The sequence below is a fragment of the Strongylocentrotus purpuratus genome, unplaced genomic scaffold (assembly GCF_000002235.5).
Source record: "Strongylocentrotus purpuratus isolate Spur 01 unplaced genomic scaffold, Spur_5.0 spur5_scaffold_15, whole genome shotgun sequence".
In the NCBI taxonomy this organism is placed as follows: Eukaryota; Metazoa; Echinodermata; class Echinoidea; order Camarodonta; family Strongylocentrotidae; genus Strongylocentrotus; species Strongylocentrotus purpuratus.
Window position 1 is genome coordinate 2,454,229 of NW_022145600.1, and position 17,895 is coordinate 2,472,123.

Genomic DNA, 17,895 nt, shown 5'->3' on the forward strand with positions numbered 1-17,895 from the left:
TTTCCATTTTAAAACTACATTTTATTAGATTCAAGATAAACAATGATATTACATTAAAATATCTTTCAAATATTCTCCAGTAGAGCCACCGGATATTAATTGAATTCAGTTGATTCGATTTCTTTCAGTTCATAATGCTTCAATTGTACATGCCTACAAGGCTATTGCTAAACAGCCGGATCGCGGGGCGGCGTGCTGGCTGTAAATTCCACAATCTTTTGTACGGTGTCTTCAAGTATGTTGAATCCGGGGCAACTGTAGTCCTAATGGGATTCGTTTCCCGATTCCAGGCGTCGTGACCCGACTGATTCGTAAAAGCCTATAGGACAGAATTCTGAAGACTCGCAGGTACATTTTGACGATTCAAACACATAAACTAAAAAATGAACAAAGCCTATATGAAGCATTATGGACATACGGACATCGTTTGTTTCGGTATATCTACACGTACACGCTAAGTTTTTCATTTTTCCATGATATATATATATTCAAGATATATATAGTTTGATTCAGTTTTTGTCAGTGGGCACAAGGTTATATCATCCGGCATACCGTTCAAATATTTACACACATAATAAATTCTGTAAATGAACAATAAAGTATCCGTCAAGTTCAACAAAGCTACTTAATATGTAAATGAGATTTTCAGGTATTTACTTTTGAATTTTAGTCAGGTACCTACTTTTTTATTTTTTTATGACGCATTCTTTCAATAAAAATTCCATGGGCTGGCTAATATGTAAAAAAGGGAGAACCGTATATGAATAATCTTTTTACCCAAAATAATAATAATATGTCAAGAATATAGTTTGCTATGCGCTTGTTATGTAACCCCTTAGTTGTTAAATTACAATACATTGTTGTATATATTTATTTTTCAATCACTCGCATATTTTTTTATCCTATGCATTTGCCCTTGTTAATACTGTTGGATAATTTCAAATGTGGGGTTCTATGTTTAGTGTGTTGTATAGCAATAATTAAAACCAATATAACCAGTCTGTGGTAATCGGCATACGATAGCAGTGACCTCTACCCATCAACGATTACTTGATTCTCGTCTGAAGAAAAAGAGACAATGGGTATCATAACGTAAGAAACATTTATATTATGACGTCATGGCCTGATTAATAAACAGTTTATCTCTCAAAAGGAATAGATAATGGAAACAAGCTTATAGAGTTCATCCCAAAAGCATTTGTTGATTGTATGCACAATATAGAATATATCAAGTAATTATTCAACACTAGGCTATTCGCGTGACTCAGAAAACGTCGAAATGAACGAAAAGTCTTTGATTTTGTTTATTCCAGTAAACTGCCAAAGCAGACAAATTTGATTAATTCTAAAGCGTGAAGTGTCTTTGATTTTGTTTCTTCGATTAAACTGCCCAAACAGACAAATTTGATTAATTTTAAAGCGTGGAAAGTCTTTGATTTTGTTTATTCGATTAAACTGCCAAAACGGACAAATTTGATTACTTCTAAGGCGTGGAAAGTCTTTGATTTTGCTTATTCGATTAAACTGCCAAAACAGAAAATGTAATAATTTTTAAAGCGTGAACATGGCGGTCAAAATCTAGGATGGATCCATCATTCGCCCCATGAAAAGGACCGATTTCGTCGACCGGTGACGAATCATGAAGAGAAATGGGTGGTCTGCTCGAAACAGGATCGGCTTCTCACGTTCTATTCGTGGACCGCCTCCTGCCATCACAAAAGCCGTTGCAGCAGCTGCCTCACTCCCTTCCTCATTGACATTAATAAAGGCCTTGTGGATGACGGCAGAGATGTAAAACTCTCTTTCTTCACTTGAGATGCCTTTGAAGTTAGCCCTATCCTCATCAAAAGCGTCGGGCATTCCCATTCGTTTCAAAACCTCCTTCAGTTGGAATGTTGCTTCTAGTTTGAACTTTGGTAATAGCACGTTCACTCTTCTTGATTTGAGCCCTACGTCCCAGGATTGCAGGACGTCCACAGAGAGCTTCGTCTCAAGTTGACCAAGGCCATCATCTTTGGTGGGAAGAGCAATCAATAGACTCAGATTGTGGCTTTCATAAGGCAGCTCTAGCACAAGACAGTCATTTGTGTTGTCAACAGTCAAAGCAAATCTTCCCTTTTGACTCATAAGACTCACCGGAACCTTATACCTCTCATCGAAAACCTTGAATGTACATGTATCATGAGTAGTATTTTCGGCATAAAATTTAGATTTCCAGTTCGCCTTGAAATAAATGGCATTCACCAGGACAAGGCGTGTGAGATCATTTAGGGTTCCGGGAGCAATCAAGTTTTTGATTTTACCCTCGGTCTGCTTTGAGACCCAATCATTGATTGATTGAGTGGCAATTGGAGATGCAAAGTCATTTACCGCCTCAATGGCTGCTCCATAATAGAAAACAGTTCCTTCAAGAAATGACTGAACAAAGCTGTAGCCAGATTTGCCATAGAGCCTGTTGGCGGAATGAAGTTTGTAACCGGAATCTGTTTGGTAAAGCAAGTTGTTTAGTTCTTTGAATGTTCCATGAAGTTGATCTTGGTCTGTCTGATTGAAACGGAAGACATCAGCGATTTGAGTTGCTGTATCACCTCGGGCTCCTAGCTGTGTCATAGCCAGAGCGGTCGATATGCTGAGAGGGGAGAAGAACAGATTTTTACCTCTCCGTTCATCTTGAAGAGTTTGATAAAGATCCAGGGCGAATCTGATGTTAGCACTTGAAAGCTGCATCAGCTGCCCAGACGTATCTTGCTGCTTAGAGAATGCCATGTCTCTGATATATTCTGACCTGTGGATAATTATAGAGAAAGCACGGTTTGTTGATTAGTAAGCATGCAACCGTCCAGGGGGACCCGTTTTTCCAAATTCCCAAAGTGTGAAATTGATGAATCATGCCTTTCCAAAAGGGCATTATAATTGTAAAGACGATTATGTTATTAAGAGAACCAAGAAGTCAAATAAGATAAAAACGTTATCCAGGCTAATTAATTTCTCTCAAGCATAAATACATGATATTATAGTATATGTGTAAAATCCTAGTACTTGCGTCATTTGTTGCGTGCTCAAAATTTCATCCTAAAACTGACAAGATCAAACAGTTGTCAGATATAATGATAATAATAGCCCGTTCGATAGCGCATAACACATTATGATATAAAGTCTCCATGCGCTTCCAAAGAGCTTTGAAAACATTACACCTAGCTTTTGCTGCGGCAGCCATTATCACTTTGTATCACCCTCTAATCATGTGCTATTTTGTAATGACAAACATTCACGATGATGCTCTCCCTTTATCTTAACAGTATATTATTATAAGTGAACATAATATTCGTATATTTACCCACATACAACAGCACAACTCACTTCAAAATGCAACGTGTGTAGTCAAAGTTATTATAGGCCGACTACTAAATGGCCCAACTACATGTACGACTCATAATATATTTACAAAATTGCATCCGTCATGATCACATGATATACATAACAGGATGTCAGGATCAAACGACCATGTCCCCTTCCTGTCATTGTTCGTTATCACACCATGCGTGATAATGTACTAGCTAAGGGAGGGTTTGAGTGAGCGAAGTGAGAGCCTTCATTTTTCTCCTCAATACTGCTTACAGAGGTCAGAGCTCATATATCGCCCCTCTAGGTTTTACGATGTGCACCTTCAACTTATCCCCTCTCTCATGCTATTTCTTATTAGGCTTTGATAGTTAATGATTACCCATTCACCAATACGTTTCAGTGAGAAATATGAAATGGTAGGCATTATATACCTCACTTAAGAAATCCAGCCATCTGATTGGTCGAAATTGCATTCATAAACTTTAACTATTCCTGTAAAATTCCCGGTAAAATTCCAAACCCATGTATTAGTTCTAAAAAATAGATCTAAAATCCCAGTAACCATGGTTACCGGGAAAAAAGTTTAGTCTCGGTGAAATACCCATAGGTTTACATGTTAAAAAAATGGTCTGAGCGATCGAGGACACCGTACGTGTGCGATGAATTGGTCGGTAATTTCAATACAATTGAATCTCGATCGATCTTACCGACAATTTTATCTTGCATTGTTGACATGAAGACGAAAATATACTTCCAAAAACAACATCTGCCGATAGATCTTAATTTAAGTTCGTGTCAGTGCATTGCAAAAGTAAAAGAAGGGCCCGTTTAATAGAGCTGCCGCGAAGCATCCAGCACGCGAAGCCGTTTTCAATCCATTTTAATGTATATATCAGAGAAAACTGATAGAATTGGTATCAGTGCGCGATGGCTGAGCGGTCTAAGGCCGTGCTTTTAGTCACATCATCGTTGGTGCGCAAGAGATCGAATCCTCGACAAAAAAAAATTATTTTTTATTTTTTAGTCTACTCATACTACATAAAAAACAACCGTGCAGATTAACTAGATATTGTGGTGTCCCAAGTTGACTCATTTTTTTTTGGCATATAAAAGTATTAATGACTGCTTTAATATTCGAGAAATAGTTGTTTTTGTACGCTCTCGGGAAGGTTACAGTTGGGCTATTGCCCTCGGCACGCCTCGGGCAATAGCACAATTCTAACCTTCCCTTGAGCGAATAAAAACAACTATTTCTCTCAAAGCAGTCATTAATACTATACTATTTTATTGAGTTCAATTTCAATACACCAGTTTACGGTTACATCATTGCGCATGCGCAGACATATAATTGGCTTTGAAACAAAGCCAATAACCTGAGGTCAGTGGTATGTATGCGTAAATTAAGATTGCGCCCATGCAAATGATGATGTGCGCGCACAACGCAGCGCGTAGGCAGTGATACCATCATAATTTGCATGGGCGCAATCTTAATTTACGCATAAATACATGACCTCTAGGTCATTGGCTTTGTTTTCAAAGCCAATTAAAATGGCGCCCCTAACCGTAAAACGGTGTAATGCTTTGAGACTTTCCTTTGAAGGTGCCCTGTTTTGTTGGTGCTCCCCCCCCCCTCCCCCAAACCATGGAAGTCGATCCGCCGCCCCTGCCTACGATCCTCACCAAATGCATACAAATGAATAGCTTAAGTGAAATATTAAGAGGGAAAAAAGACATTTATGGAGGGAAAATGAAGAGAAAAAGAAAACATAGAAAAAGCCGTTGAAATACAGTAAATAAAAGAAACAAGAAAGAATGCCAGAGTCGACGTGGTGTTAGGTTTCGAAAGGGGAAGATACAGGCAAACATTTTGCACAGAAAAATTTCCATTTTAAAACTACATTTTATTAGATTCAAGATAAACGATGATATTACATTAAAATATCTTTCAAATATTCTCCAGTAGAGCCACCGGATATTAATTGAATTCAGTTGATTCGATTTCTTTCAGTTCATAATGCTTTAATTGTACATGCCTACAAGGCTATTCCTAAACAGCCGGATCACGGGGCAGCGTGCTGGCCGAAAATTACCCCAATCTTGTACCTTCTGAACCTTCTGAATTTGGAGTCAGCAGGGCGGTATTCCGCATGTCGCTAACTTGTACTGGGGGGTGCAGGTGGACCACTACACCGGGGTTTTCCCCTACTCTTTTACGAATAGTGTAGTGGGTTCTTAACGTGCAAAGGTAGTGACTCTTCTCTACACGGGGCCTCCATTTAACGTCCTATCCGAGGGACGGAGTGTTTTCCACTTGACATAACCTGCGTCTATGAACAGGGGAAGGGGCACGTTAACACACAACGCAGGCTTCAGTCATCCGCCTGGGTGGGAGTCGAACCCGGGATCTTTGGTTCGACAGACGGACGCTTTACCGACTGAGCCAACTCGCCTCCTTGTGTACGGTGTCTTCAAGTATGTTGAATCCGGGGCAACTGTGGTCCTCATGGGATGTGTTTCCCGATTCCAGGCGCTGTGACCCGACTGATTCGTAAAAGCCTATAGGACAGAATTCTGAAGACTCGCAGGTACATTTTGACGATTCAAACACATAAAATAATAAATGAACATATACGAATAGAATAGAATTTATTGACTCATTCGACCCCCGTCTGGGGTATGAGAGTACAACACATGTACATGTCATGATAATGATACATAATAAAGAATACAAACAAAGCTTAATAATACAAAGAATACAGAATACAACAAAACAACAATATAAAAGTATAACGATAAATAGGAATGATCTAAACCTAGCCTATGCTAAACATAAATACAATATTATACAATATGGCAAGCATACATGAAAAGTGGAGAATACCACATGAACAATCTAAATACAAACACGAAGAAAAAGAAAGATCAAAACAAAAAATTATTTTAAAAAAATACATTATTGTCTTAACTATATAAGAAATTATAAGTTTCATTTTTGTACATGTAAGTAAGTTGTGATTGGATTGTTAAGATTTATGCAGACTAACAAAATACGGCATAATCATCCATTGGACAAACAAAAACATAATGGAATATAATGTAATAAGACAAACAAAAACAAAAAGTATACTAACAACAAAATGAACAAAAGAACAAACAAACCATCAAAACTATACTTGACCTAAAGAAAGACTGTACTACAGATCAAGAATTGTTGGTTGCTTAATTAACCTACCACTTCGGGTTGTAACATTCCTTTTTATGGGTGACATATGATTGGATTGTTCAGATTTACCTGTATATAGACCAGCAAAATATGACATTATTATCCTTAAGAAGAGTACTAATTTCTTCAGCTGTCCTATACCGGAACATAAAAATAAATTCAACATGTGTAATGTGCAAGGGCGTTTAACTATAACTTTGCGACCTAAATATAACTCTCTTTCCTTTCAGAAAAAAGGGCATATAAAAACATAATAGAATTCATCACCAGACTCATGCATATCACAACATGGGCATTCAATACTAATTTCATTAACAGCTTCTTTGAATCTGTTATTATTAATTGGTAAACGGTGTGACCTACATCTAAAACGGAGCTTTATGGACATACGGACATCGTTTGTTTCGGTATATCTACACGTACACGCTGAGTTGTTCATTTTTCCATATATATTCAAGATATATATAGTTTGATTCCATTTTTGTCAGTGGGCACAAGGTTATATGATCATACCGTTCAAATATTTACACACATAATACATTCTGTAAATGAGCAATAAAGTATCCGTCAAGTTCAACAAAGCTACTTAATATGTAAATGAGATTTCCGGTATTTACTTTAGAATTTTAGTCAGGTACCTATGTTTTTATTTTTTTATGACGCATTCTTCTAATAAAAATTCCATGGGCTGGCTAATATGTAAAAAAGGGAGAACCGTATATGAATAATCTTTTTACCCAAAATAATAATAATATGTCAAGAATATAGTTTGCTATGCGCTTGTTATGTAACCCCTTAGTTGTTAAATTACAATACATTGTTGTATATATTTATTTTTCAATCACTCGCATATTTGTTTATCCTATGCATTTGCCCTTGTTAATACTGTTGGATAATTTCAAATTTTGGGTTCTTTGTTTAGTGTGTTGTATAGCAATAATTAAAACCAATATAACCAGTCTGTGGTAATCGGCATACGATAGCAGTGACCTCTACCCATCAACTATTACTTGATTCTCGTCTGAAGAAAAAGAGACAATGGGTATCATAACGTAAGAAACATTTATATTATGACGTCATGGCATGATTAATAAACAGTTTATCTCTCCAAAGTAATAGATTATGTTTACAAGCTTATAGAGTTGATTGCATGCACACTATAGAATAAACAAAGGAATTAATCAACACTAAGCTATTTGCGTGGCTCAGAAAACATCGTAATGAACGAAAAGTCTTTGATTTTGTTTATTGGAGTAAACTGCGAAAACAGACAAATGTAATTATTTATCAAAGCGTGGACGATCAAAATCTAGGAGGGATCCATCATTCGTCCCATGAAAAGGACCGACTTCGTCGTCCGGTGACGAATCATGAAGAGAAATGGGTGGTCTGCTCGAAACAGGATCGGCTTCTCACGTTCTCCTGGTGGAATTGAACAGGTCAAATACCTCACCTCAACAGCCGTTGCAGCAGCTGCCTCACTCCCTTCCTCATTGATGTCAACAAAGGCCTTGTGGATGACGGCAGAGATGTGAAACTCTCTATCACCTGAGATGCCTTCGAAATTAGCCCTATCCTCATCAAAAGCGTCGGGCATTCCCATTCGTTTCAAAACCTCCTTTAGTTGATATGTTGCTTCTAGTTTGATGTTTGGTAATAGTACCTTCACTTGTCTTGATTCGAGCCCTGCGTCCCAGGATTGCAGGACGTCCACAGAGAGCTTCGTCTCAAGTTGACCAAGGCCATCATCTTTGACGGGAAGAGCAATCAATAGACTCAGATTGCGTCCTTTATAAGGCATCTCTAGCACAAGACAGTCATTGGTTTTGTCAACAGCCACAGCAAATCTTCCCTTTTGACTCATTAGACTCACCGGAACCTTCTCTCTCTCATCGAAAACCTTGAATGTATCCTGTGTAGTATTGTAGGCACGAAAATCTGATTCCCAGTTCGCCTTGAAATAAATGGCATTCACCAGGACTAGGCGTGTGAGATCATTTAGGATTCCAGGAGCAATCAGGTTTTTGATTTTACCCTTGGTCTGCTTTGAAACCCAATCATTGATTGATTGAGTGGCAGTTGGAGCTGCAAAGTTATTTACCGGCTTAATGGCTGCTTTATAATAGGAAGCACTTTCTTTAAGAAATGACTGAACGAAGTTGTAGCCAGATTTGCCATAGAGTTTGTTGGCGGAAAGAAGTTTGTAACCGGAATCTCTTCGGTAAAGCAAGTTGTTAAGCTCTTTGAACGTTCCATGAAGTTGATTTTGGTCTATCTGATTGAAACGGAAGACATCGGCGATTTGAGTTGCTGTATCACCTCGGGCTCCTAGCTGTGTCATAGCCAGAGCGGTCGATATGCTGAAAGGGGAGAAGAACAGATTTTTACCTCTCCGTTCATCTTGAAGAGTTTGATAAAGATCCAGGGCGAATCCGATGTTCGCACTTGAAAGCTGGATCAGTTGCCCAGACGTATCTTGCTGCTTAGAGAATGCCATGTCTCTGATATATTCTGACCTGTGGATAATTATAGAGAAAACACGGTTTGTTGATTGGTAATAAGCAAATGTCCAGGGGAACCTTCTTCTTTTTTCAAATCCCGGAAGTTTGACATTGAGGAATCATGCCTTGCCACTAAAGGTTATTGTTGTATGATCGATTTGGTTTTCAACCCATGATCTTTTGGATTAAGGACGATTGTGTTATTCACAGAACCAAAAAGTCAAATAAGATAAATAAAAACGTTATCCAGGCTAATTGCTCCCAAGCATAAATACAAGATGTTACATGTATATGTGTAAAAGCCTAGTACTTTAGTGTTCAAAATTTCAACCTAAAACTGACAAGATCAAATATTATTGTCAGATATAATGATATTGATAGCCTATTTTTGTATAGCGCATAACACATTATGATATAAAGTCTCCATACGCTTCCAAAGAGCTTTGAAAATATTACACCTAGCTTTTGCTGCGGCAGCCATTATCACTTTGTATCACCCTCTAATCATGTGCTATTTTGTAATGACAAACATTCACGATGATGCTCTCCCTTAATATCTTAACAGTATATTATTATAAGTGAACATAATATTCGTATATTTACCCACATACAACAGCACAATTCCACTTCAAATTGCAACGTGTGTAGTAAAAGTTATTATAGGCCGACTACTAAATGGCCCAAATTACATGTACGACTCATAATATAGTAACAAAATTGCATCCGTCATGATCACATGTTCACATGATCAGGGGCGGCGATCCCGGGGGGAGGGGGGACACGTCCCCCCTCCCTCGATTTTTGTAGGGGGGGATCGTCTCCCCCCCCCCCCCCCCCTCCCGGAAAATTTGAAAAAGTGCTAAAATATAATGTACAGCAAATACTGACTAAAGACTGCTATTGGGCTTTGGAGGGCCCAAGAGTGCGGCGTTTAGAGAAATACAAATACACAAATCTTCTAGCTCGGGAGCTATGCTCCCTCGCATAATATCCTTCAAAATGTAAATATTGTAAAAAGGTGAAGTGTGAAAAAAGTATAATGTTTGTTTTCATACCCTAGGAATATAATTTTGTAATACAACAAAACTTCAAAACCCAGAGGGGGTAGTCACTTTCGTCACCTTCACCCCTCTCGTTCACTATGCTCACTCACTCGGGCTTGGGGCAGTTACCCCCCCCCCCCCCCCTCCTCCTCCCCAACCCATAACATTTAAACGTGGTTTATTTCTAATTCGATACCAGTGACTTATTTACAAATGTTGCTGAAATGGCATGATTTTCCCTGAGCTTCCGGGGATTTTGCCCCCTGTACCCCTAACAAGGGCCTTAAGGCGGGCCTCTGGTTGCTCAGCTGACCATAATGAAATGCCTAAAACACCTGAGCTTCCGAGAGCTCCGCCCCCTAGGCCCCGTCAAGGGACCTTAGGCGGCCCCTGGATGCTCATCTGCTCGTCATTAAATGCCTAAAACCGCTGAGCTTATGGGGGCTTCGCCCCCTGGACCCCATTCCTATTAGTGACCTGCATGCAAGTGTTACAAATAAGGTATCAAAATATGCTGATCTGACCCTAATTAAATGGCTAAAAATTCTGAGCTCCATGGGGCTCCGCCCGTTGACCCCGCCGGGATTGCCCCTGGACCCCGCGCTAATTTACGCCCCACTTGATTTGCTCTATCTGATCGAAAATGCTTAGATCACCCCCCCCCCCCCCCCCACTTTGAAAAACGTTTCGCGGGACCTGCAAGTAATATGTAAGAGCGGTGGTGATGCGGATTTTTTTTCTCCCCTCCCCCCCCAAAAAAAAAAAAGTTTTTGCTCATTACGTCACTCTTCCCTCGTTCCCCGCATTTCGTCCCCACCCCCCCACCCCCGGTCATGAAAAGAAATCGCCGCCCCTGCACATGATTACAGGATTTCGGGATCACGGGACCGTGTCCCCTTCCTGGCAAACCGCCTATAAATACACGCACTAATCACACAGAAACCTCCCACCCACGCACAAACACAGACAATTACCAATATCGAGGAAGAAAATTGGATATTGTTGCAGTTTTTATATGCATTGTTCGTTATCATACCATGCGTGATATGTACTGGCTAAGGGAGAGTTCGAGTAAGCGAAATGAGCGCCTTCATTTTTTTCTCAATACTGCTTACAGAGGTCAGAGCTCATAACGCCTCTCTAGGTTTTACGATATGCACCTTCAACTTATCCCCTCTCTCATGCTATTTCTTATCAGGCTTTGATAGTTAATGATTACCCATCCACCTATACGTTTTAGTTAGAAATATGAAATGGTAGGCGCTATTTTATTGAGTTCAATGTAGTTGTTGTTTTGCTTTGAGACTTTCCTTTGTAGGTGCCCTTTTTTGTTGGTGCTCCCCCCCCCTCCCCCAAACCATGGAAGTCGATCCGCCGCCTCTGCCTACGATCCTCACCAAATGCATACAAATGAATAGCGTGAGTGAAATATTAAGAGGGAAAAAAGACATTTATGGAGGGAAAATGAAGAGAAAAAGAAAACAAAGAAAAAAATTGAAATATGTAAAAGCAACAAGAAAGAATGCCAGAGTCGATGTGGTGTTAGGTTTCGAAAGGGGAAGATACAGACAGACATTTTGTAGAGAAAAATTTCCATTTTAAAACTACATTTTATTACATTCAAGATAAACAATGACATTACATTAAAGTATCTTTCAAATATTCACCAGTAGAGCCACTCGATATTAATTGGATTCAGTTGATTCGATTTCATTCAGTTCATAATATGATTTCCCGGCCAAATTCGCGTGTTTGTCGTTCGAAATCATTTACTTTACATTTAAGTTAGCGCAGATCGACTTTGCCATGCCAATTATCATTCAATTTTCCAGTTTTTGTATTTAATTTAGGATTTTGGTCGAAGGGTTTCATAGATCTGTCATTCAATTTAGAAACTGCTCAACTAGCATTCAAATTAATATTCACTTGTCGAAGCGTAATTTTTATCATTCAAATTAACACCTGTCATTCGTATTCGTATTATTTTTATTCAAGTTAGGGGGAAGAATTGCAACAAACTTTTACAGTTTTTAAATAATGCAGTTAAAATGCATGATTTGCCATTGGGGTCTAAGCTGTTATTCCATTTATTTATTTTCAGGACAATGCAGATGGGTGTAGTCAGACATAAAGTAAAGAAGGGGCGAAATCAAAGGATATGGCATTTCTGCACGGACATGTTCATATACCCGGGAAAGGTGGGGGTACCCTCAATCGCCCCTTTTTTACTACAGACTCGGAATTTTACAAAAGTAATTCACATCGTCTCTTATACCCAGCACACCCCTCTGGTTTTCTTAAAGAGTTTCATAGTTTACTTGCCCGCCAACAGATCGATGGCTAAAGACATGGCTAAATAATGAATCATGTTCAAATTGTTGACTCTAGTCCCTACCCCAGTCACAATATTGTACCCTTCTTCCATAATGAAATTATGATGAAATTATGATAAATTTATGATGAAACATAAGACAAACAACTTCCTTACATGAACATTTACAAATATACTGAGACCATCAGGTCCGTAGATGCAAGTCGTTATTTTTCCTTAACAATCAAACTTAAATGCTGATGAATATCAGATAAATCTAATAAGTATAAGTGTATAAATGCAAGAAAATGAAATATGATGAAATATACATGAAAAAACAACCTTGAAAGAAAAAGAATGAGCTATAAAAAGTGTGTAATAAACGAGAAATGTATATTGACCATCAATTTAAGTGCACAGGGTGCTAATTTGAATGCTACAAATGAATTAGAATGCTAGAAGTACACCGTCGCGTTGTCAGAAAATCGTGTTGCGCCAAATCGAATGACCAAATAGCGAAAGAAGCACATTGTTCATTAATTTGAATGAAACATACGTAGATTCTAACGAAAATTCCATAGATTTGAAAACTAGAAAAGGGAATATAAACCCGAGATACCTGACTGCACTAAAACCGTAGAATTTGAACGCAAGACAAATTAATTTGAATGACAAACTAGCGAATTTGGCCGGGAAATCCTATACTTTAATTGTACATGCCTACAAGGCTATTGCGAAACAGCCGGATCGAGGGGTGGCGTGCTGGCTGTAAATTACCACAATCTTTCGTACGGTGGGTGTCTTCAAGTATGATGAATCAGGGGCAACTGTGGTCCTCATGGGATGTGTTTCCCGATTCCAGGCGCCATGACCCGACTGATTCGTAAAAGACTCGCAGGTACATTTTGACGATTCAAACACATTAACTAAAAAATGAACATAGCCTATATGAAGCATTATGAACATACGAACATCGTTTGTTTCGGTATATATACACAAACACGCTTTCATTTTCCATGATATATATTCAAGATATATAGTTTGATTCAATTTTTGTCAGTGGGTACAAGGTTATATGATCATACCGTTCAAATATTTACACACATAATACATTCTGTAAATGAGCAATAAAGTATCCGTCAAGTTCAACAAAGCTACTTAATATGTAAATGGGAATGTCAGGTATTTATTTTTGAATTTTAGTCAGGTACCTACTTTTTTCATTTTTTTATGACGCATTCTTCCAATAAAAATTTCATGGGCTGGCTAATGTGTAAAAAGGGGAGTACCGTATATAAATAATCTTTTTACCCCAAAAAATAATAATATGTCAAGAATATAGTTTGCTATGCGCTTGTTATGTAACCCCTTAGTTGTTAAATTACAATACATTGTTGTATATATTTATTTTTCATTCACTCGCACAATTTTTTATCCTATGCATTTGCCCTTGTTAATACTGTTGGATAATTTCAAATGTTGGATTCTATGTTTAGTGTGTTGTATAGCAATAATTAAAACCAATATAACCAGACTGTGGTAATCGGCATACGATAGCAGTGACCTCTACCCATCAACGATTACTTGATTCTCGTCTGAAGAAAAAGAGACAATGGGTATCAAAATGTAAGAAACATTTATATTATAACGTCATGGCCTGATTAATAAACAGTTTATCTCTCAAAAGTAATAGATAATGGTAACAAGCTTATTTAGTTCATCCCCAAAACATTTGTTGATTGTATGCACAATATAGAATATATCAAGTAATTAATCAACACTAGGCTATTTGCGTGGCTCAGAAAACGTCGTAATGAACGAAAAATCTTTGATTTTGTTTATTCGATTAAACTGCCAGAACAGAAAATGTAATTATTTTCAAAGGGGGGACATGGCGGTCGACATCTAGGAGGGATCCATCATTCGTCCCATGAAAAGGACCGCTTTCGTCGACCGGTGACGAATCATGAAGAGAAATGGGTGGTCTGCTCGAAAAAGGATCGGCTTCTCACGATCTTCTGGTAGACAACCTCCCAATAGCCTACCCGTTGCAGCAGCTGCCTCAGTCCCGTCCTCATTGACATTAATAAAGGCCTTGTGGATGACGGCAGAGATATGCAACTCTCTTTCATCTGAGATGCCTTCGAACTTAGCCCTATCCTCATCAAAAGCGTCGGGCATTCCCATTCGTTGCAAAACCTCCTTCAGTTGGTATGTTGCTTCTAGTTTGAACTTTGGTAATAGTACGTCCACTTCTCTCCATTCGAGCCCTGCGTCCCAGGATTGCAGGACGTCCACAGAGAGCTTCGTCTCAAGTTGACCAAGGCCATCATCTTTGACGGGAAGAGCAATCAATAGACTCATATTGTGGCCTTGATAATCCATCTCTAGCACAAGACAGTCATTGGTTTTGTCAACAGCCAAAGCAAATGGTCCCCCTTGACTCATAAGACTCACCGGAACCTTCTCTCTCTTGAAAACCTTCTTTCTCTCATCGAAAACCTTGAATTTATCCTTTTTAGTATTGTGGGCACGAAATTCTGAATGCCAGTTCGCCTTGAAATAGATGGCATTCACCAGGACAAGGCGTGTGAGATCATTTAGGATTCCAGGAGCAATCAGGTTTTTGATTTTATCCTCGGTCTGCTCTGAAACCCAATCATTGATTGATTGAGTGACAATTGGAGATGCAAAGTTATTTACCGCCTCTATGGCCGCTCCATAATAGGAAGCACTTTCTTCAAGAAATGACTGAACGAAGTTGTAGCCAGATTTGCCATAGAGCTTGTTGGCGGAATGAAGTTTGTAACCTGAATCTGTTTGGTAAAGCAAGTTATTTAGTTCTTTGAATGTTCCATGAAGTTGATCTTGGTCTGTCTGATTAAAACGGAAGACATCCGCGATTTGAGTTGCTGTATCACCTCGGGCTCCTAGCTGTGTCATAGCCATAGCGGTCGATATAAGAAGAGGGGAGAAGAACAGATTTTTACCTCTCCGTTCATCTTGAAGAGTTTGATAAAGATCCAGGGCGAATCCGATGTTCGCACTTGAAAGCTGCATCAGCTGCCCAGACGTATCTTGCTGCTTAGAGAATGCCATGTCTCTGATATTCTGACCTGTGGATAATTATAGAGAAAGAACGGTTTGTTGATTAGTAGGCATGCAACCGTCCAGGGGGACCCGTTTTTCCAAATTCCAAAAGTGTGAAATTGAGGAATCATGCCTTTCCAAAAGGGCATTATAATTGTATCATCGATTTGGTTTCCAACCCATGATCTTTTGGATTAAAGACGATTGCAATATTCACAGAACCAAACAGTCAAATCAGATAAAAACGTTATCCAGGCTAATTGCTCCCAAGCATAAATACAAGATATTACATTTATTTTATTTCGCATCTTTATAAAGAGTATCATGTTCAGCTATATAATCATTACGAAACATTGTTAAAAACATTCAAAAAAAGCTGGTTTACAACAGGGCTCTGTTTAAAAACAACATACAAATGACAATGAACAATATTATATATAGAAATGACAGGGGTAACGAAGGCTAAAACACACACACACACCTGTTTATCACCTGTTTACAAAATACAAATTACATTAAAATCAAGCATAAAATGAATTTGACCTCACTGCAACCCCCCTCCTCCACCTTCATAACAAAAAATGAGCTATTATTTGCCAGGTTTGATAACATTTTTTAAAATGGCTAAGGACTGGGCAGATCGGCATCCATCAGACAAACAATTCCATTCATTTATACTAACCGGTACGAATGTCCTCTGATAAAATTGAGTTTTACATTGAGGAATACGTAATAACAACCTGTTAGTGATTCGTGTTACACGTGTAGAAACATTGTCATTTAGAACAAATTTACTACATAACTGGGATGGTGCTACCCCACTTACACATTTATACACCATGCACGATATTGACTTGTTAAACAGTACTTTTAGAGTAGGCCAGGCTAGTATTCAAAAAACTGTTTCCGATGGGGTTTCCCAAGTATATCCACTTACAATATATATGCTGCGCGCTTGTGTAGCGTATTTAATATTTTGTATTTAGATTCGGATGAAGGTGACCAGACGGTTGAGCAATATAATGCATGGGGGAGAACAAATCCCCAACATAATATTTTAAGTTGATCAACATTAAATATATACTTGTTTCTTCTAATTAAGCCAAGTTTTTGTCTCATGACTTTTGCAATAGAAGTAACATGAGATTTGAATGTCAGAGTATCATCAATCGACACCCCCAGACACTTATAATCAGATACACATTCAAATTAAAGGTACCATTAATTATAACAGATATTTTTTTATCCTGCAAGGTATTCAATCGTTGTCGAGAACCAAGAAGCATCTCTATCGTCTTTTTATCATTTGTCCACTTGTAGACTTCATTCATTGCAGAATTTAGTTGACTTTCAACCGATTCTAGATTACTACCACTAACATACAGAGTTGCATCGTCAGCAAACATGTATATGTTTAAAAGCCTAGTACTTATGTGCTCAAAATTTCATCCTAAAACTGACAAGATCAAACATTATTGTCAGATATAATGATAATGATAGCCCGTTCTTGTATAGCGCATAACACATTATGATATAAAGTCTCCATACGCTTCCAAAGAGCTTTGAAAACATTACACCTAGCTTTTGCTGCGGCAGCCGTTATCACTTTGTATCACCCTCTAATCATATGATATTTTGTAATTTTATGACAAACATTCACGATGATGCTCTCCCTTAATATCTTAACAGTATATTATTATAAGTGAACATAATATTCGTATATTTACCCACATACAACAGCACAACTCACTTCAAAATGCAACGTGTGTAGTCAAAGTTATTATAGGCCGACTACTAAATGGCCCAACTACATGTACGACTCATAATATATTTACAAAATTGCATTCGTCATGATCACGTGATATACATAACAGGATGTCAGGATCAAACGATCATGTCCCCTTCCTGTCATTGTTCGTTATCATACCATGCGTGATAATGTAGTAGCTAAGGGAGGGTTTGAGTGAGCGAAGTGAGAGCCTTCATTTTTCTCCTCAATACTGCTTACAGAGGTCAGAGCTCATATCACCCCTCTAGGTTTTACGATGTGCACCTTCAACTTATCCCCTCTTCCATGCTATTTCTTATTAGGCTTTAATTAATAGTTAATGATTACCCATTCACCAATACGTTTCAGTGAGAAATATGAAATGGTAGACACTATTTTATTGAGTTCAATGTTGTTGTTGTTTGCTTTGAGACTTTCCTTTGAAGGTGCCCTTTTTTGTTGGTGGCCCCCCCCCCCCCTCCCCTAAACCATGGAAGTCGATCCGCCGCCCCTGCCTACGATCCTTACCAAATGCATACAAATGAATAGCTTGAGTGAAATATTAAGAGGGAAAAATGACATTTGTGGAGGATCAATGAAGAGAAAAAGAAAAC

General features: G+C 38.4%; 3 pseudogenes; all 3 read right to left on the reverse strand.

The window, feature by feature from the left end:
* LOC585182 lies at window positions 1-3,612 on the reverse strand (annotated as a pseudogene).
* A 2,686-nt stretch (window positions 3,613-6,298) lies between these two features.
* On the reverse strand, window positions 6,299-9,710 carry LOC115923964 (annotated as a pseudogene).
* A 3,346-nt stretch (window positions 9,711-13,056) lies between these two features.
* LOC585205 lies at window positions 13,057-17,577 on the reverse strand (annotated as a pseudogene).
* Between the last annotated feature and the right edge of the window lie 318 nt (window positions 17,578-17,895).